Genomic DNA, 22,827 nt, shown 5'->3' with positions numbered 1-22,827 from the left:
TAAGGGCATTTATACAAAGCCAACAGCCAACATCATCCTAAATGGAGAGACTTTGAAAGCATTCCCCTTGAGAACGGAAACCAGACAAGGATGCCATTTATCACCACTCTTATTCAACACTGCGCTGGAGGTCCTAGCCAGAACAATTAGGCTACAAAAAGAAATAAAGGGCATTCAAATTGGTAGGGAAGAAGTCAAAGTGTCTCTATTTGCAGATGATATGATCTTATACACAGAAAATCCCAAAGAATCCATAAGAAAACTACTGGAACTAATAGAAGATTTCAGCAAAGTTTAAAGATACAAGATAAACATACAAAAATCAGTTGGATTCCTCTATACCAAAAAAGAGAACCTTGAAGAGGAAATCACCAGATCAATACATTTACAATAGTCCCCAAGAAGATAAAACACTTCAGGATAAATCCAACCAGATGCGTAAAAGACCTATACGATGAAAACTACAAGACACTACTGCAAGAAACCAAAAGATACCTGCAAAGTGGAAAAACATACCTTGCTCATGGATAGGCAGACTGAACATTGTGAAAATGTCAATTCTACCCAAAGCCATCTACAGATACAACGCAATCCCGATCCAAATTCCACTAGCATTTTTTAATGAGATGGAGAAACAAATCACCAACTTCATACAGAAAGGGAAGAGGCCCGGAATAAGTAAAGCATTACTCAAGAAGACGAACAAAGTGAGAGGCCTCACACTACCTGATTTTAGAACCTATTCTACTGCCATTGTAGTCAAAACAGCCTGGTAGTGGTACAACAACAGATACATAGACCAGTGGAACAGAATTGAGAATCCAGACATAAATTCATCCACCTATGAGCAGCTGATATTTGACAGAGGCCCAAAGTCTGTTCACTGGGGAAAAGACTGTCTCTTTAACAAATGGTGCTGGCATTAACTGGATATCCATCTGCAAAAAACTGAAACAAGACCCATACCTCACACAATGTACAAAAACTAACTCAAAATTAATCAAAGACTTAAATGCAAAATTGAAAACGATAAAGATCCTGGAAGAAAAAACAGGGGCAACACTAGTAGCCCTAATTCATGGCATAAACACAATAGGAACAGGAACCATAAGTAACAATGCACAAGCACCAGAAGGAGACTAGATAACTGGAAGCTCCCAAAAATCAAACACTTATGCTCATCAAAAGACTTCACCAAAAGAGTTAAAAGACAACCTACAGACTGGAAAAAAAAAATTTGGCCATGACAAATCCGATCAGCGTCTAATCTCTAAAATCTACAAGATAACTGCAAAACCTCAACAACAAAAAGGCAAATAACCCAATTAAATATTGGGCAAAGGATATTAACGGGCACTTCACCAAAGAAGATATTCAGGCTGCTAACAGACATATGAAGAAATGCTCACGATCTTTAGCCATTAGAGAAATGCAGACCAAAACTACAGTGAGATATCATCTCACCCCAACAGGCTAGCATTAATCCAAAAAACACAAAATAATTAATGTTGGAAAGGTTGTGGAGAGACTGGAACACTTATACACTGTTGGAGGGATTGTAAAATGGTACAACCACTTTGGAAATCGATTTGGCGCTTCCTCAAAAAGCTAGAAATAGAAGTACCATAGGATCCAGCTACCCCATTCCTTGGAATATATCCTAGAGAAGTAAGAGCCGTCACACGAATAGATATATGCACACCCATGTTCGTTGCAGCACTGTTCACAATAGCAAAAAGATGGAAACAACCTAGGTGCCCATCAACGGACGAATGGATAAACAAATTATGGTATATCCACACAATGGAATACTACGTGACGATAAAGAACAATGATGAAGCCGTGAAACATCTTATAACATGGAGGAATCTGGAGGGCATTATGCTGAGTGAATTTAGTCGGCCACAGAAGGACAAATATTGTATAAAACCACTATTATAAGAACTCAAAAAAAGGTTTAAACACAGAAGAAAACATTCTTTGATGGTTACGAGGGTGGGGAGGGAGGCTGAGGGTTATTTACTAACTAGATAGTAGACAAGTATTATCTTATGTGAAGGGAAGGACAGCACTCACTACAGGGGAAGTCAGCACAACTGGACTAAACCAAAGCTAAGAAGTTTCCTGAGTACAATCAAACACTTCAAGGGACAGAGTAGAAGGGGTAGGGTGCTGGGGGACATGCTTTCAGGGGACATCTAGGTCAACTGGCATAACAAAGCTTATTAAGAAAATGTTCTGCATCCTACTTCGGTGAGTGGCATCTGGGGTCTTAAAAGCTTGCAAGTGGCCATGTGGGATGCATCAGTTGGTCCCAATCACCTGGAGTAAAGGAGAATGAAGAACACCAATGACACAAGGAAAGCATTAGCCCAAGAGACAGAAAAGTCCACATAAATCAGAGAGTTCATCAGCCTGAGACCAGAAGAACAAGATGGTGCCCGGCTACCACCAATGACCGCCCTGACAGGGAACACAACAGAGAGTCCCTGATGGAGAAGGAGAAAGATGGGGTGCAGAACTCAAATTTTATTAAGAGGACCAGATTTAATGGTCTGACTGAGACCAGAGGAACCCCGGAAAGCACAGCCCCCAGATTCTCTACCAGCCCAGAACTAAAACAATTTCCAAGGCCAACTCTTCAGACAGGGATGGGACTGGACAGTGGGACACAAAGTGATACTCGTGAGGAGTGTGCCTCTTAGCTCAAGCAGATACAAGAGACTAAACGGGCAGCTTCTGTCCGGAGGTGAGATGGGAAAGCAGAGAGGGTTAGGAGCTGGTTGAATGGGTATGGGGTATCAGGGGTGGAAATGAGAAGTGTGCTGTCACAGTAACGGGAGAGCAATTAGGGTCACGTAACAATGTATGTATAAATTTTTGTATGGGAGACTGACTTGAAATGTAAACTTCATTTAAACTACAAAAATAAAATTTTTTTTAAAAAAAGTACTGTTTTCCTCTTTCTTTTAAAACACATAGAAGCAATTCATTTTCACTCAGTTTAATTTCTGTATTGTTAATTTGGCTCTGCCTTGGATTTCACTGCTTTAAGGGTCCATCTACTTATATACATGGGCACATTAGCAATTGAAAAAGTTGATTTTGACTCCCCTGACAGTTCCATCTTCGTCCATTTATGTTCTTCTGAATCTCATAGAAAATTTACATTTAGAAACTTTTAATATATGAAATAAGAACTATAAGAAGGACCAAACAGTACTTTAGCTTAACTAGTAAAGAATGTCTGCCTTGAGCATTGTGCTCTTTTAAGATCTATCTATATGAGACCAAACTGACAACAGTAACTCGAAAGATTAGATCGGAAACTTAGGGCTAAGTGACTTTATGTTAATGGGGGAGGAACAACTCAGAAAAGGAGGGTGAGAATGGCTGCACAACTCAAACAATGTAATCAATGTCGCTGAATTGTATATGTAGAAATGGGTGAATTGGTATATGTTCTGCTGTGTATATTCTCAACAACAAAAATAAATTATAAAAAGTATTATAAGAATAATTCGTATAGAAAAATATATATCACATATGCCTTATGGGTACAGGATTACTCCTTTACATTTTTTCTACCATGTCATTAAACTGTTCATTGTCATCTGACTTCTTCCTACACTCACTTGCATTTTAATGTACAGAAGTAAGTGCCATTTATTTTTGAATGGTGAAACTGATTTTTGAGGGGACCACAAAGAAATTTTCCCATGTTTAAATTATAATTATTTTATAATATCATTTATCTTTATTTAATCCAAATTTTTAAAATCATTTGGTTCTTTAAAAAAAAATCCTTCTGAGTCATCCACTCAGAACCAGATTGCCTGGGTTAATTAGAAACAGCCGGGGTACATATGGTGTGACCAAACCAAAATAAAACCAAACCCATTGCCGTTGAGTCAATTCTGACTCATAGTGACCCTATAGGACAGAGTATAACTGCCCCATTGGGTTTCCAAGGAGCGGATGGTGGATTCAAACTGTCGACCTTTTGGTTAGCAGCCAAACACCTATCCACTGCGCCACTAGGGCTCCAGGGTGCCACCAGAAACCTCTATTATATGAGAAAGAGACTCATAGGATAAGTTTGCCCTAAGAGAGACTTGAGCAGAGGCCAGTTTTACCAAAAGTATAGCTAGACCTAGTTTAGGAGAAGTCAAGAAAGTTAGTAGTAACATAAAGAACGCTTTTGGTAAAAAGGATTGTAAATCAGGTCTTAGATAAATCTTGGCTTATCTAGGAAGAATAATATTAGGAGGGCTAAATCAGTAGGAATGTGAGAAGAAGTCTATGCAATTAAAAATTACCACTGCATTTTTACTTTGAAAATATTTTCCTCTTTGTTCTTTGCTCTCATTAGTATTACACAGTATATTAATGGTTGTTTGTTGTTATTATAAATTAGTCTTATGAACCAATAAAAAGTGTGAGGTGATCCTTTGGGTTTTTTTATTCATAATCTATAAGTCTTATTTGAACCTCTGAGTCAGCTTTACTTTCTCAAACAAAGGAACCGCTATCTTTTGGTGACAGCAACTAAGGTAAAGGTATTATCTCTACAACCAAATAGTTCATTTAGGGTACATCCTAACTGCTCCCCAATGCTGATCCCAATCATTAAAATAGTTACAGAAGCATCATTTGGAAGTGTTCTGATCCTATTTTGGTGCAAGCAAATTCTCATCTATTTTCTTCTCCTTATTTGTCATGTCATACCTCTTTGTCATTCAATATATTGCTGAAAACCCACCTCTTGTATAAAATCTTTCTGACTTGATGGAATTAGTTACAGTGGAACTCCCATGACTGCTAAATCCCTTTCCTACTCTAAGGATTCAGGATCACTGCCCACCCTACCCCTCTGGTCATTTATCTCTAGGTTTTAATATTCTATTATTTAGCTTGTCCTTTGCCTCATTGTTCATATTGTTATTGAATTTCTAAAGTTTTAGATGTTAGTAGGGCCTGTGATTTTGTTTGGCTATCTCTTAACTATTTACAGTGATAAATTACCTAAAATGACATATAATTGAAAAACAGCTTCTGTTGGATTTTAAAGAGACTATTATAATACATAATAATATTAAAACCAGTTTGCATTCCCTGAACATCCACCACTCCACTTCAGGGGAAGATGGTCCCAAAACTGTGTGAGGAGACAAGTGGAAAGCAGTTAAAAATATTTTACACAGAAATGATTCACTTATACACCCACTCCTTACTTAACGACATGGTTAGGTTCCAAAAACCATGTTGTTATGCAAAAATTGGCATTATGTAAAAATGGAGGATGACCACATCATTACATAACCGCCAAATCACATCATTACATAAATGCCAAATTACATCATTACATAACTGCCAAACCACCAAATTGCAGTCCAGACAAGGTGACACATAACCTTAACCATCACAGCCAGTGTTATTCTCGCCTTGCATCTCGGCATTTGTTAATGCCAGAGGTACAACATTAATGCACAAAATAGTCAGATAGTAAACTTTTCACTATTGTCGTAAATGCAAAATGTCAGGTAACGAGATAGTCGATAAGTGAGGAGTAAGTGTAGTCACTGAGTGTTGTAATTCTCATTCATAGCCTCTGATATACACAAACACTTCACAGAGACTTGTTGATGAATAAAAGTATAAAGAATGCAAAGAATTGGCAGAATTTCATGTTGATTAGTAACAGTTTTGCTCTTGGATCTAAAACATACTGAGTAATGCAACCTGGACACTTTATATGCACCATGACCATATTTGTGTGCTTAGCCGGGCTTGAAATCAAGCCTGAAGTGCTCAAAGGCAGATTTTGTTGCCTCCCTTCCCCACTACCCCCAACCAACCCTCTTATTTTGGTGCTTCTTCTCCCTTACTTTGAAACATTTACTCTTGGGATATTTCTCATCTTTTTCTTTTCCCTTCAAAATTTACCTGTCTTCTGCTGCATTCTGATAGAGCATTAATACTTGCTGCTGAAAATGGGAAATTAAGTAGAAAGTCAGTCCCTGTCAATGTTTTTATGTCTCTTTAAAAATAAAAAAACCTGTTGTTATATTGACCACAGATCATATTAGCCTAATCTAACCCACTCATTCTAGAAATGCACTTTTCAAAAAGCTTAAAAATCACCTTTTAACACAATCTGTTCTGTTTTCATATTGAAGTACTGAGTTATAGGATGACTTTGGATGCTGACTGAATCTCTTTACTACATGTTCCACTTAGGTCATATTGCTGTTGTGAGTTGCCATCAGGTCAATTCTGACTCATGGAGTTCCCATGTGTGCAGAGTAGAACTATTCCATAGGGTTTTCAAGGTTGTGACCTTTTGGAGGCAGATGGCCAAGCCTGTCTTCCAAGGCACATCTGGGTGGGTTCGAACTGCCAACCTTTTGGCACTTAACCATTTGCACCACCCAGGGACTCCATAGGTCATACTAACTATTTTCTAGTGTTTTTCAAATGTCACTTCATTTGAATTTGAACTCTTTGGACCATGTCTTATACTTAAAAAAAAAAAAAACAAAAAACCCAGGTCCTCAGCATTTTGCACAGGGCTAAGCTACCTATATGTTAACAATATTAAATTTAAAAAATCCAGTATCTGCCGCTTGTGTATAGTAGAAATTTATGCCACTAATACTGGCACCACTGATACAAAGGCATTAGTAAAACTGATGCTTTTTCTTCTCTCCCTCACCTGTCCCAGTTGAAGCCTTACCTAAACTGATAACAGTCAATTTGTCCTGTGGACAAAACCCTTAGTCACAGTTTCAACACAAAAGAACTTGCCTTAAGTTCCACTGATTCAATCTCACTTCTCACAGCCAGATATAACACTGTAACAGCAGTCATGCTTGGCCTCCTTGTAGCAGTGGTTAAATTGAATGTAGGTTCTTGTTCTTCAAGCATCTGGCATTAAGTGGTCAGCTGAAAAAGGCTAATGGGATGATCATTCTGCTTGATAGTATTTATTATATGCAGCAAGAAACAACTACAGTAGCCTATATTTATGTCATAACATATGCTTAGGTCATAAACATAGTGGCTGTGTTTAAATGTGAATAATGTATGTTACTTATGTACTGGTTAGTAATTTATTAGTAGTAATAGTAGTATTTATATACATGTGCAAGAAAAGAACTTATCACTTGTAGTTCTTTCGGATTTGGGTCTCTCTGAAGGAATGTGAGGGATATAATAAACTCCATATAAAATTTATCATGGTCATTTTCTCCATTTAGGTTGTCTGAGCTATAATCTGGCCTTGACCCTGTAGAGTTGAATGACATTTCCATATACTTTTTTATTCCTTCCATAAGTGTTCTTTCAGCTTTTAACTTGCAGTGATCTAGTATTTAGGAGATTTCTATAGTGCCCAAAGGTGTGGTTTTTAATGATTATTATCAAGTGACCAGAAACTTTCTATGAACTTTCCTATTTCTTCTTCCTTCCTTTCTTTTCTGGGAGTTAAACCAAGGTGCTAAACTTTTCTATCCTTCCTTTAAACTTAAGGACAGAATCATTTTTACCAAGTGGTCCACATAAATGTTGACAGTACATAGTAATTCCCTAGGATAACCAATTAGGTCAGCTTCTTCTAAAGTGAGTACCGTGGATCACTATTTCTGAGGGATGTTGGTTAACAGGTACTATACGAAAAAAGAAGTCTCCATGATTAAATAAGTTTGGGAAAAACTGAGTGAAAAGAATTTTTTAATGCAAGCTTTCTCAGAACATTTAATATGCTAATGTTCCTTGTGAATTTCCAGGAAAAGTACATAGCATGCAGTATTTGGAACCTATTTTCTGTTCATATGGAGTATCTCATAAAACTAGTATTCCTCAAAACACATTTTGGGAAATGCCACATTAGATCAAATCCAGCACTAGGTATGTAGAGACATGAGTTCTGGTTCCTCCTCTGCCACAGAGTAGTTCTGTGCCATGGAGAAGTCACTTTTCTGCCTCTTCCATGTTGTCTTAGTTATCTAGTGCTGCTATAACAGAAATACCACAATTGGATGGCTTTAACAAACAGTCTCTCACAGTCTAGTAGGCTAGAAGTCTGAATTCAGGAGGCCAGCTCCAGGAAGGCTTTCTTTCTCTATTGGCTCTGGAGGAAGGGCCTTGTCATCAATCTTCACCTGGTCTAGGAGCTTTTCAGTGCAGGGACCCTGGGTCCAAGGACATGCTCTGCTCCTGGCACCACTTTCTTGGTGGGTCCCCCGTCTCTCTGCTTGCTTTTCTCTTTTATATCTCAAAAGATATTGACTTAAGACACAACCTAATCTTGTAGACTGAGTCCTACCTCATTAACATAACTGCCTCTAATCCTGCCTCATTAACATCATAGAGGTAGGACTTATATAGGAAAATCACTTCAGATCACAAAATGGTGGGCAACCTCACAATACTGGGAATCATGGCCTAGCCAAACTGACACACATTTTGGGGGGACAAAATTCAATCTATAAAACATGTCCTCATTTGTTTAAAAAAATTATACAATTGAACTAGATCAGTCAGGCATGGGGGGGGTTCATCAGAATCAACTTTGAGGCTTTTCCAACCCTCCCAACCAGGATTTATTACACTCCTCTGACTTCTCTGAAGTTCAAAGCTACTATTACCTTGGGAGCATATAGTGTTCCTTATCTGTGTTGACATGGAGAGCAGAACCATCAGACTGAATCCTCTTTAAGCTTACTTCTATCTCAAACTTCTCATGTTTAATACTGACAACCAGTCATCCCAAAGTTTTATATAGCTGTTTAAAAGGGCATTAATGTTTTTTGTTGATGTAATACTCTCTGATAACAGAGTTTATCAAAGAATTTCTGCTACACTAGAAGCAGTTATAACTATCTACAATTTATTATCCATTTCAGGAATACTTGTATCTTAGGTAGTGTTCCCCAGAAGCTGAGCCTGAGACAAGGATTCTTGTGAGAATGGTTTAGTGAAGGAGTCACAAAAAACCTTCAAGGGATTGAGGGAAGCAGGACAGGGAAGGAGAGGAAGCTAAGCAAGGATGTGGGTTCAGGAGAAGGGTAGCCTGATCCCACTGAGGCGGGGGACGCCGAACATGAATTGCCTCACAGAGTTTGCCCTAGCCAGAGGCAAGAAGGCTAAACTTTTGTACCTCTGCACCTGTCAGTCATTGGTTATGGGTTGCCTGTGGAATAAGGGGCATAATTTAACCTGGCATATGCAAGTGAGGTGGCACCTATCAGCTCCTGAGAAGGGTACAGCTGTGAGCCATTAGCAGTCAATCTTCATGGAAGCTGGGTGACGGGTATACCAGTCTAGTAAAGGGGATCTGGGCAGGACACTAACAACATCCTGCTGCAACTTACTTGCGGGTAATCAAAATCCCCTTTGGCTTCACCTCTGCATGTAAGCACTTAATAGATACACTCTAAAGCAAGGCAGTAGTATAATGCTATGTACTGTGGAGACTATTAAGAAGAATTGGTCATTGTACTTGCCCTTCAATAGCTCACTGTTTTGCTGGTATGAAATATACTACGTGTGTAATGTTTTCAAATATCAAAAATAAGGATATGATCATGTGTTAAATGAATGGTACCAGCTGGTACTGGAAGCAGTACCCCTAGGTGATCGGCATAAAGATGCAAAGAGTTGGGGCAGTTCTCAGCATTAGTAGGGACAGACGGTCATCACTGTTGACAGGTGTCAGGGAAAGTGTCATGGATGAAAGTGGGACTTCAGTTTAGTCAACAATGGCTAAAGAAAAGGGAGGTAGTAGGTATTTGGTGAGGGAAGGGTTTACAGGGTGAAAAACCTGAATAAACTCTGAGGGGTGGGTATTACATCCTATGAGTGCTGTGAGGGAATGCTGAGGTGAATGGCTCACTTAGCTGGACCAGAGAATTTGTGTTGCAGGATAGTGGAAACTGCAAAGAGATAGGGTGGCTCTGGATTGTGAAAGAAGTAGAGAACCAGGTAGAGGAACCTGAATTTATTTCCTTAGGCAATGGTGAGCTACTGAAGGTCTCGGAGCATGGCAATGATCTAACTAAATGATGGTTTAGGAAGGGGTCATCTGGACAACACAAAAAAGTCGTTGAGCTGTCTTTAATTTATGCACAATTTTCTTAAATGGATAAACAGACTTCAATGTGTCAGGAACTAGTTTATTTCAATCCTTCACGTTAGTGGCCTGTATGTGAAAAGCAGTTACCTAACTCAGATTTTGCGCTTGATTGCATTCAGGTTTTCAGAAAGCAGCTGTGCAGGTCATCAGGCAGCCCTGATTTTATTTTAAAAGGTGTCATTAAGTGGTGAGAAAGAAAAGACTCATTCAAAACTTTGTTTGCCTTTCAAACCAAAGCCCAGGGATAATTATCCATAATCATTCCTAAATCTGAAATGTGACATTGTTTCATGAGTCACCATCTAGGTTTTAATTAACCACACACGCACACAAAAAGCACAATGTAATTCCACACAGGCTATTTGGGAAAGCATTCAGAAAAACTGTCTGCCTTTTTCTGTTGACTTCCTGTGTATAAATTTGGAATCCTAGCAGCCCAAGGACATACTCCAGTAGGAGTACATTCATTTAACAGCATGCTTCGAGCACCCACTGTATGCAGAAAAAACAGGAATGGTGGCTGCTTACAAATGAAAGAAAAGATGTGTTTACCTTAGAGGATGCTGTGGCGTAAAGCACACAACAGAATATTTGAGAATCCACGAGAACATCTGTAAAGCAATATATGAAAGAGGATAAATAGGATATAAATGGAGAGTCAATGACAAAGGGCCAGAAGTCACAAAATTAGGTCAAGAGATGAGGCAGTCACAAGACTATAGTTTTCTGACCTGGGCCATTTTTTCTTCGTATCAGTGTGGGTTAATAAGGGAAGAGACACTGTTTTACTTCCTGGCCAGCACTTTCAGTTGCTAAAGAATATATCCCCAGATTTGAAAACATCCATGTTATTAATGTGGTTCCTCAATGCTAAAACATCACATCTTTCTGGAAGAACCAAGATCTTTTGTGAATGAGGTATATCATATGGGTGGATGGCTTTTCTAAAGGACTTTAGAATCTCAAAGTGAGCCTCTGTTTCTCCTGACAGCACATTTATTCACTCCAGGCTAACAAAGGGACTGACCTAGGCTGTAAAGCAAATACACTACACTTCTTCTCAACTCATAAATGGAAGTTCTTGGACTGAGGTCCAGACACAGGTCCAGAAAGCATGACAAAAGCTAGGATTCCAGTCCAGGGTAAAGGATAGGGGTGGCTGAGCTTGGAGCCACTGAGTCAGGCTAAGCTTTGCTGGAGTTGGCAAGTGCTTACTCATGGGTTACGGGATTAAGAACATGGAATCCAAGGGGAAGGTGGTGGCAATCTGGAGCAGAGTGGGCTAGAAACCAAGGTTGATAGATGCTAAGAAAATTGTGATTCAAAATGGGGGATGCTAAAAGGGCAATACAGCAGAGTTTAAGCTCAGTAAGGCCAGGGCATAGCAACGATTTTGAGGATGGCACAGGACCGGGCAACATTTTGTTCTGTTATACAGGGTCACTGTGAGTTGGCAGCGACTCAAGGGCACCTAACAACAACAAGGCCAGGGCAACAGCCCATATTTCTCCTAGCAAAGTGTCTCACAGATTTAAAGGACCTGTATCCCTGGACACATGGTTAACGGCACAGGTTTTGGAGTCAGATAGCCTAGTACAAATCGGCACTCTGTTGCTTTACCCTGAGTAAGTTCCTTAGCTGTACTGAGGTTCAGTTATTGAAAATGAGGACAACTATAGTATTTTACCACATAGGCTTGTGGTATGAGTTAAGTGGGTTTGTTGTTATTGTTGTGTGCTGTGGAGTCAATTCTGACTAATAGCGACCCTATAGGACAGAGAAGAACTGCCCCACAGGGCTTCCTAGGCTGAAATCTTTACGGGAACAGATCGCCAGGTATTTTCTCCCTCAGAGTGGCTGGTGGGTTTGAACCACCGAACTTTCAGTTAGCAGCTGAACACATTAACCATTTGCATTTCCCAGGGTGTCTCTCTCTCTCTCCTCCCCACTCCCTCTTTCTCTCCTTCCCTCTCTTTCTCTTTCTCTATATTTATGTGTGTATATATATATACACACACACACATACACATGAACATATAGATACATACAAACACACACAATGATAACTGTCATGCAAAACTATATACGAGCAGTCTGAGCTAACAGAACCTAAGTTACTACAGGAGTTTTGTCGTCATTATCAGCAATGAAAGTAGCTTCCGTTCATTGCCATGTGATACTGTAACAAGTTATATGAGAATGTGTACATATATTTTTCCTCATTTCCTCTTTATTAGACTTATAAGATAGATACCATTAGCCTCATTTGATAGAAAAGGGGTTTGAGATTCAGAAAGATGAAGTAATTTGACCATGGCCACCTAAATAATAAATGGGAGAGCTGGGATAGAAACTCCATCTGTCTGACTCTAAGCTGTAACGTTATAGATATTGTATATGTTAGCAACATGGATGATAGTTATGGGTGAATTTTCCTGGGGGAAGTTATCTGTAAGATGTATGATAAATGCATTAAAAATCTATACAATTCTCTCAGGGGCATAAGACTATAACATTGATGATTTATTTCCCAGTGAAAACAATAGCACATAAATACACCTTGAGTAAAAACACTGCTGTCCTCACCTAGCAAGATAGTGACAGAGGTGACACGACACCAAAATGATTAACAGATACCATTCCACACATATTAGGTAGCGATATATTTCCTCTACACTGACCTTCCCCTTTCCTCTTCCTTTTCTTTTTTCTTTTTTTTTGAGGATGGCAGGTGACAACATTTGAGTTCTACCTACCTGCAGGTCTAAGGTGCAGTGTCCGTAAATTAGCTGAATAAAGCATGCCTCTGAATACGACCTACTCAGCCTTTCCCCATTCTGCTTCTCTTCATTACCCTGTCTTTTCACACTCAGTCACATCACTTCACTGCCAGAAGCTAGTAGTCTCTAAATATTGAGGGTCTCCTCTATCACTCTGGTATCAGGAGACAGGACTAGTTTATCTCATGCAGTGACAACAGCACAGGCAACTGTAGTAAGGAAGACCTGAGTTGACATCCCAGCTCCACTCTTAATTAGCTGCATGACCATAGGCAGGTTATTTAACCTCTCTGAGCTTCAGTTTTTGCATCTAAAACTCAGGGATAATAATACTTGCTTCAAAGAGTTGTCTTGACCACTGAACAGAATGCTGTGCATAAAATACCCGTCTATGTACTAAGTACTCAATAAAAACTGATTCCCTTTTCCACCTTCTCTATGATTAGATCATGTGGCAGCAGGTCATTTTAATTATATAAAATTGTATTCCAAGAGCATTGATTAAGGGTAGGGTTGCACAGCCGATTATTGTAATTGCTGTCAATAAGTTGTACACCTGTAAAAAGTTAAATTGGTAAAAGTTGTGTGATAGATATATTTACAATGACAAAAAAAAAAAAAGAGAGAAGCTACTGAGGCTGCTTATGTACAACCAAAAATCTTATGATGTTTTTCTTGGTTTGGAGGGTTAGGGTCATGGTTTCATGGGACATTCCTGTTAATTGGCCTAATAACGTGTTTAATACTTCTGTTCTACCTCCTAGTTCGTTGCGTAGTGCCTGGGGTCTTAAAAGCTTATAAGCAGCCATCCAAAGCACAACAATTGGTCTTTATTCACCTGAAGCAACAGAGGAGTCAGGAATAGGAGGATGATATGGAATGTGCAGCTAATTGCCTCCATAAACAACTTACCTCCTTTGCCTTGAGACCAGAAAAACTGGATGGTGCCCAGCTACCATTACTGAACATTTTGATCAAAGATCCCATAGAAGAATCCTGATCAAAAGGGGAGAAATGCAGACCAGAAATTTTGAATTCTCATGGACTCCAGACTTCCTGGAGCCATGAAGCTTGGATGAACCCCTGAAACTATTGCCCTGAGATAATCTTTAAAACTTAAAGCAAAAAAAAAAAAATTCCCTGAAGTCTTCTTAAAACTAAACAATAGTTTAACTTAACTAGCAAAAAACAGCCTGCCTTGAACATTATGCTCTTTTAAGAACATCTATATGGGATCAAATTGACAATAGCAACACAGAAGATTAGATAGGGACCTTAGGGGGCCATGAGTTTATGTTAATGAGAGAGGAACAACTCAGAAAAGGAGGGTGAAAATGGTTGCACAACTCAAAGGATGTAATCAATATCACTGAATTGTACATGTAGAAACAGTTGAATTGGTGTATGTTTTGCTGTATATATTCCCAACAACAAAATAAATAAAATTTAGGGAAAAAAAAGAACTGATTAACCAGCAAAAACTGATTTGTTTCTCAAAATGTGGGTCACTGTCTCAGGTGGTAGGCAAGATGATTTTAGATGGTACATGGATAAACATTTTTTTTTTAGAAGTTTAAGATTCATTTTAATGTACATCAGAAAAAAAAAACTAGTCCATCAAACTCATTGGTTTCATCAGAAAGTATTTCTTTTGTAGGTTAACTGCATTCATATTTTTAAAAGCAGGCAGGCCAATTTAAAGAAAAAAAAATAATACTTCTATCAACCTCTTGGAGTTGCAGGGAGGGTTAAATAACATTAATAATGTTAAAGACTCTTATAAACAACATAGTTAACAGTAAGAATAATGTCCATATTCCTACCATCGGTCACTATATGTCTTGGCCATAATAAAAAGCTGAGCATTATCAGTAACAATAAAAAAAAATTTAATCTTCAAAAAAATACATTATGATGCTATTCTAATGAATGGCACATTAAACAGAAGAAGCAAATCACATCTTATAAGTGGACAAAAGGTTGAATCAAATTATTTCTTGGATAACAAAAAGCTTTACCACCAAATATACAAACAAATATTCTTTCTTATAATCACTGTCATATTTTTGCTCAGTTCTGGATATTCAGTTTCTCTGCAAGAAATTTACAAGTTGTCATATTAATTGTTTTCATAAGATATGTAATGTAACTGGTGATCAGAATACATAACAATTGGAGACAAATTAATTGGGAAACTTGGGACCTTGTTAAAGTGAGCACGTGCTATAATTTCTTTCTGACTTTTGACCAGGAAACTGTTGTCACTGATATTTTTTACTTATGGGCTACTATTTGCTATGAAAATAAATTATGTTCTTGTTTGTAAAAAGAAACATACTAATTAATGAAACAAAGAAATTTTTATGAGAATAGCGAAGAGTCCAAACATGAGATTTAAGATTAACAAACATAGGCCAAAAATCATGCTAGGTGCTTTGACATATTATATTTTATTAAATTCTCACAAAAAAATACAAGGATCCCTGGTGGCTCAACCGTTAAGCACCCACATGCCAGCCGAAAGGTTGGATGTTCACACCCACCCAGCAGCTCCACAGGAGAAAGACTTGATGATCTTCTCCTATAAGGATTATAGCCTAGAAAACCCTACGGGGCAGTTCTACTCTGTCCCATGGGGTCAGTATCTGTTGGAATCAGCTCGACGGCACCTAACAACACAAAAAACGCAGCATGATAAATATTATTCCTATTTTTAAAAGGAGGGATTTGAAATTCAGAGAGATTAGGATGTTTTCCTATGGACATAAAAGGTTTCTACCAAAAAAAAAAAAATCCTTTGCCGTGGAGTCAATTCCAACTCACAGTGACTCTAGTACTGCAGAAGTTAAACCCAGAATTTCAAACACAAAGCATAGTATTTTGTCTATTCTATCACAGCTGCTATGAAAACAGAAATGCTACACTGGGTCAGACCTATGATTTATTCCGTTCTCAATGCTGCTGCTAGGGGTCACAGTAGAACATGGAGGCAAGAGTAAGAAGCTAGTGCTCTAGGATAAGGATAAATTCAGGGCTCAAGTGTTAGAAGGCATACCTGAGTCAGCATTTGAGTAAGATAGTGAATTTAATCAGACACACGACACATCTGAAAACACACAGGATAAAGCATGACAAGCCAGAAAAAACAAACAGATGAGAACTAAGATGGCCTAATTCCTTGTTATAGATTGAAATGTGTTCCATGAAAGTATGTGTTGTAAATCCTAACCTCTTTGCCTGTGGTTATAATCCCATTTGAGAATGGGTTGTCTTTGTTATGTTAATGAGGTAGGATTAGTGTACGGTGTGTTTTGTGTCAATCTCTTACAAAATATAAAAGGAGCAGATTAAGCAAGCAGAAATGGGGGAAGAGAGATGCCAAACCATATGGAGATCTCCAAGGAACCAGGAAATAGAAGCTGAAGAGACAAAGACCTTCCCCCAGAGCAGACAGAGAAAGTCTTCCCCTAGAGGTGGTGCCCTGAATTCAGACTTTTAGCCTCCAAAACTGTAAAAAAAAAAAAAAAAAAAAAAAAAATTTCTGTTTGCTAAAGCTATCTACTTGTGGTATTTCTGTTATAGCAACACTAGATAACTAAGACACTTCTAGAGGCTAACGCAAATAATCAGGAATCTAAAATTCACAGAAACCAAAGGGTTGGGCTCAGCAGTCAGGAGAACAGATATATGGTACCAATAACAAGACATGTTCAAAACCGATACATCCTGTTTCCTGGCCAGGTAACTTCTTAAAAAAATCTTTAACCAGGACAAGAACCCGTTTCGGAAAGAGCCTAATAGATATCTCTCTCTGATATTGACCTCAAAAGACAGGTTGAAAGTTTTAAAGCACATTATATCTTTCATTTATAATACCAATCAAGCTCTTATCTAAAGGATACAGTCAGAGTGAAAACTGACCAAATATTTAGACTTCTTTTGGTTGCATAAAGACCACTTGGAGAAAGAATTAAAAACCACACATTTATGGGAAATTCTGAAGCATTTTTGGAAAATAACATAGCTCACATTTATACTCAGAGATGAATAGGCAAAAAGCATTTCAGGATGCTGGAAAAAAATCAGCACTCAACAAAAGGGACTTGTGTCTAAAGGAATAATAGCTAAAAGCCTTTAGTTCATTGTACTGACAGCACAGACAATGACATCATACAAACAATGTAGATCACAAAGCACTTAGCGCTTAATGCCATCATATGGAAACACAATTTGCTGAGGAAAATATAATGAATAGGGATGCTTCATTCTCTCCTTTAAATACACATGTTATAGGGACAACATGCATTGGTGGAGTGCTGACTACCTATCTAGAGTTGCACTGATCAATGACTCTCAATGGAAACAGATCATGTCTTTGAAGCATACTTCCTAAAATAAAAGTACCTTGTCTTTACTTCCATGCCATAATCAAAGATGCTCTCCACACCCTATTCCTTTACCAATATAAAAATTTGTTTAGGCCACCCTAGCCAAATGCTTTTATATCTTAAAACCACATTTTTTGCCATTGTTTAGAGTAAAACCCACTGCCGTTGAGTCGATTCTGACTCACAGTGACCCTATAGGACAGAGCAGAACTGCCCCACAGAGTTTCCAAGGAGTGCCTGGTGGATTCGAACTGCCGACCTTTTGGTTAGCAGCCATAGCATTTAACCACTATGGCACCAGGGTTTCTGAATAGGGCACTCTAAATGCCACCTCCTCACTAAGGCCCTGGGCTCTGAGCAGGCTCAAACTGTCTTTGCCGTGTGCAAGCCAACATAACTCTTGAGTTAACAACAACCGTAATGGCTACTATTTACTGAGCACTTACTATATGCTAGGCATTGTGTTAAGTAAGCACTTTATCTCCTAGAAATAAAGGAAGTGCTTCTGCTCCTGTCAAAGGCCAATGCCTCCATTAGTACTCTGTATCCCATCCCTTCCTGTTTTCTCTTCCTTGATTTCTCCTTCTCTAAAGGATCATCTCTATCACATACAAACATGTACTTGCATCTCCTATATTTTAAAGAAGAAATCCTTCCTTGACAATACCTTCAATTACAATCCCATTTCTCTGTGCCTCTCCATAACCAAACTTTCAAAGAGGTTAAATTCAATTGATATTTCTGTCCACTCTTTCCTTCTTGAAACACTCTTCTGTCTCAGCTTCCATAACTCCTCAATCTCCTGGCTTCCTTCCTACCTTTTGGCCATGATGCTTAGTCTCCTTTGCTGGTTCCTCACTGTCTATCCCCCAGGGATTGATCCTGAGCCATCTTTCCTTCTCTTCCTATATTCTCTCTCTTGGTTACCTCATCTAGCCTCATAATCTTAAAAACCAGTGTTTTGACTATTCCCAAATGTTTATCCTTGGTCCTTAATTCTGTGAACTCCAGACTCATAGAAAAATTGTCTAACTTGAAACTTCTATATTGAGATTTCACAAGCATCTCAAACTTAACATGTCAAAAAACAAACTTCGCCATTTCTCCAATCCATGCCCAAATATATTCCTCCACCAGTTTTCCCTGTCTCAATAAATGGCACTACCATAAAACCAGTTACTCAAGCTAGAAACCCAGAAGTATTTCAACATCCATCATCTTTATTATTATTTAAAACATTAATATCAATAAGAAGAAGTAGCCCTTTTTGACACTTAGTATGTGCCAGGCACTGTGCTAAGTGCTTTTTGGTTGTATTAATTCATTTACTCCTCATATCAAGCCTTTGAGGTAGGTACAATTATTATTTCCATTTTATAGATGGGAAAGCTGAAGCATAGAGAGGTGAAACAATTTGCCTGAAGCCATGCATCTATTAAATGGTAAAGTCTAGATTTGAAGCCAAGCCATAGAGCTACAGAGTCTACCTTCTTAGCCACTAACACTATGATACCTTATTTCAGTTTGATTTATAGTGTGCTCCTCTACTTAGATTATTGCTTGGATGGTAAGGTGCCCTACTGCTTAGGCAAACAGCCTTCAATAAAAATCTCCCTGTGGTGCATTTAACCCCTAAGATATACATATACATATAGATATGGCAGATTGGACAAATCTTCTGCAAAGGACCCCTTTAAAGTTTTAAAAAGCAAAGATATTACTTTGAGGACTAAGGTGTGCCTGACCCAAAACCAAAACCCATTGTCGTCGAGTCAATTCCGACTCATAGCGACCCTACAGGACAGAGTAGAACTGCCCCATAGGGTTTCCAAGGAGTGGCTGGTGGATTTGAATTGCTGACCTTTTGGTTAGCAGCCGAGCTCTTAACCACTGCCCCTGACCCAAGCCATGGTATTTTCAATCGCCTCATATGTATGCGAACGATGGACAATAAGGAAGACCGAAGAATCGATGTCTTTGAATTATAGTGTTGGTGAAAAATATTGAATATACCATGGAATTCCAGAAGAACAAATAAATCTGTCTTGGAAGAAGTACAGCCAGAATGCTCCCTAGAAGTGAGGATGGCGAGACTTCATCTCAGGTACTTTGGACTTGTTATCAGGAGGGACCAGTCCCTGGAGAAGGACATCATGCTTGGTAAAGTAGAGGGTCAGCAAAAAAGAGGAAGACCCTCAACAAGATGGATTGACACGGTAGCTGCAACAATGGGCTCAAACATAGCAACAAGTGTGAGGATGGTGCAGGACTGGGCAGTGCTTCATTCTGTTGTACCTAGGGTTGCTATGATCAGAACCGACTCAATGGCATCTAACAACAACGTAGATGTGGAAAGGTAAGCCCAGAAAGGTTATATAACTTGTTCAAGGTCATAAACCTAGTTGAGTGTTACAGTCAGAAGCCAAACCAACTCTTCATGATTTGAGAGGCCATTAGGGTATACTGCTACCTTGTTGAGTTTGCTATACTGACAGATTCAAACTACTCATCATCCTTTTCTTCATCATCACATCTCAACTATCAAATCACAACTAAGCTTATATTGTGCAAAGAAGACTTTGCCTTAGGATCATAAGGTTATTATCAGTTATTCTCAGCTTTAAAGCCATGTATCTTTATAAGTCATTCAGAGGGAGATAAGGCCATTCTGGGAAGGGTGGACCAGCTGAGGACTAAGAAAGCTGATGAAAGCATTCTGTCTGCAGGGGCTTTCTTCACGTACAAAGATGAGAATATTGACCCACTATCGGTAGGACCAAAACTCAGGAATTCTTTCTCCAGTAATAGAAATGGAAGGCTAGTATACATCTAGTAGCTTTATCTCAGTTCATCTGAACTACTTCTATAAAATAACCCAAAGACAAAGAGCACAGACAATAGTCAAAAACTAGAATTAAGCTACAGACTGCCATACATAGCGGCTGAATTTGACACAAACAAGTGGATGTTTCATCTCAACCCATGCCTCCACACTGGTTTACAAGTAGAAAGACAACTGAGGAAGGGTTATGATGGAAGAATTATACTCAAGTATTCTATTACCCTCTGATAATCTAAAAACAACAAGTGGGAATCCAAGGTCTTCCTTTATGTTAGGTCGCTTTTTACAATAATGTGACAGGCCTCATTGAATCAATCAAGTATCCACTGAATGGCTAAACTGCATGCTTATCATTTTACTCAACTATAATGGTAACAGAAAATAAGTACGGTCATACTTCCTTTCCTGAGGGAATTTGCAATCTTGTTGGGGAAACAGAATCAACACATATGAAAGAATTATAAACTAACCCAATACAATATATGATCAAGGGCTAAATTGTATGGGTCTTATCAAATGTACTATATGGTTCAGAGAAAGGTGAGATCAATGAAAGCCGAGTAAGTAGAGAAGGCTGCTTAAATAGGTAGTCAGATAAGAAAGCCACTTTTTTTTTTTTTTTGGCCATTGACTTAATTCTATCAGCATAAGTACTATTTGTGAACAAGGATGAGGATGAAGATATCTGCAAAGTTTCATCCCCAGGTCAGGGCTGCCCTGTATGAGTGCCGCTCTGCTTTCGCTGCTACTGAGAGCAGGTTCCTTATCCCTGGTACCCATGCCCAGAGAGACAGTTAGGAAAATTGAAATAGATAGAAAAATGGTAGTAGGGAAAAAGCAGGGTCTAAATAAAGCAAGGCTAGAAAGACAGAAGAAGAAGGAAGTGGCATCTACCAACCATCAAAATGACAATTACAGGCTCCTCGTCAAAGCTCATAGCTGAGGAGAAGACAGCTGTGAAAGCTAAGCCTAACATCCCCCCAAATCCTGCTTCACTGGCATGAAGAAACAGCTGCAGTTTCCTTTCTCTATCCTGCTTCTCCCCAACAGGAGCTTAAGGGCACCCTTGGAAGATATTTTCCAGATTGCAGGCAGCAGAAGTCACTGACATTGAGCCCTGCTCTCCAATCGAGCAATGCTACACCTAAGATAACCATAATGAAAAGAAGCTGAATCTGACTCTATGATAACAACGGGACTAAGTGACCACATCGTGTGTTGTTGCTATTGGCTGCCATAGAGTTGGTCCCTGACTCACGGTGACCCCATGCAGGATGGAACAAAACTCTGCCTGGTCCATGTACCACTCTCATGATTGGTTCCAGATTGGACCATTTTGATTCATAGGGTTTTCATTGGCTGCTTTTTGGAAGTAGCTTGTCAGGCCTTTCTTCTGAGTCTGTCTTAGTCTAGAAGCTCCACTGAAGCCTGTTTAGCCTCACAGCACATGCAAGCCTCCATTCACAGATGGGTGGTGGCTGCACATGAGGTGAATTCACTAGGAATCGAACCTGGGTCTCCCACACGAAAAATGAACCACTACTGAACCATCAATGCCCTCACATTATGGGTGGCAGCCTGTAATTTATATAGATCTGGGAGGTATACAACTCAGTGACACAAAACACCTGGCATATAGGAGACACTCAATATATGCTTGCTGAATGAAGGAACAAATAAGTAACTACGGAGTAGAATATAGAGACTTTCTAGTAGAATAGCTCTAACAATACTCATGAACATGCTTTCAATGAATGTTCAACAGGATCCTGAGTCCCACAAAAGGTATCCTTACACTTCTGATCCTTGTGTACCTCTTCAGCCTCATCTGATCCTACTTCCTACTTGCTCACTGTCATAAAATTGAACTATGTCCCCCCAAAATATGTGTCAACTCGGTTAGGCCATGATTCCCAGTATTGTTTGGTTGTCCTCCATTTTGTAATTTATGTAATTTTCCCATGTGTTGTAAATCCTAATCTCTGCCTGTGATTAATGAGGCAAGATTAGATTATGTTAAAGAGGATTAGGGTGGGATGTAACACGCTTACTCAGGTCACATCACTGATCCAATGTAAATGGAGTTTCCCTGAGGTGTGTTCTACAGTTCTACACTACCTTTCACAAGAGATAAAAGGAAAGGGAAGTGAGCAGAGAGTTGGGGACCGCATACCACCAAGGAAGCAGTGCCAGGAGCAGAGCACATCCTTTGGACACAGGGTTCCTGCCCAGAGAAGTTCATAGTCCAGGGGAAGATTGATGACAAGGACCTTCCTCCACAGCCGACAGAGAGAGAAAGCCTTCCCCTGGAGCTGACGCCCTGAATTTGGACTTCTAGCCTACTAGACTGTGAGAGAATAAACTTTCATTTGTTGAAGCCATCCACTTGTGGTATTTCTGTTATAGCAGCACTAGATGAGTAAGACACTCACCATGTTTCACTGACCTTCTTTTAAATCCTCAGGCATGCCTTGGTCCTTCCCATCTCAGGGCAATTGTACATGCTGTGTCCTCTGTCTAGAATACAATCCCTTCTCCCCATCACACCACTAACTAGCTACTACTCATCCTTGACATCCCTGAATCAATATCAATACTACTTCCTCAGAAAAGATTTCCCAATCTCCCAGGTGAGGCCAGCTATAAAAATGTGAGCCAGTATGTAACTTATAACATTCATGT

At 39.1% G+C, this 22,827-nt stretch overlaps 1 protein-coding gene across 1 annotated transcript in view; it reads right to left on the bottom strand.

The window, feature by feature from the left end:
* IL1RAPL2 (interleukin 1 receptor accessory protein like 2) overlaps positions 1 to 22,827 on the bottom strand; it is a 1,202,505-nt gene that overhangs the window by 1,006,635 nt on the left and 173,043 nt on the right. The gene's annotated exons all lie outside the window — the stretch shown is intronic.

Source organism: Trichechus manatus, unplaced genomic scaffold, assembly GCF_000243295.1.
Source record: "Trichechus manatus latirostris isolate Lorelei unplaced genomic scaffold, TriManLat1.0 scaffold00221, whole genome shotgun sequence".
Lineage (NCBI taxonomy): Eukaryota > Metazoa > Chordata > Mammalia > Sirenia > Trichechidae > Trichechus > Trichechus manatus.
This window is presented reverse-complemented; position numbering and strand designations above follow the sequence as displayed.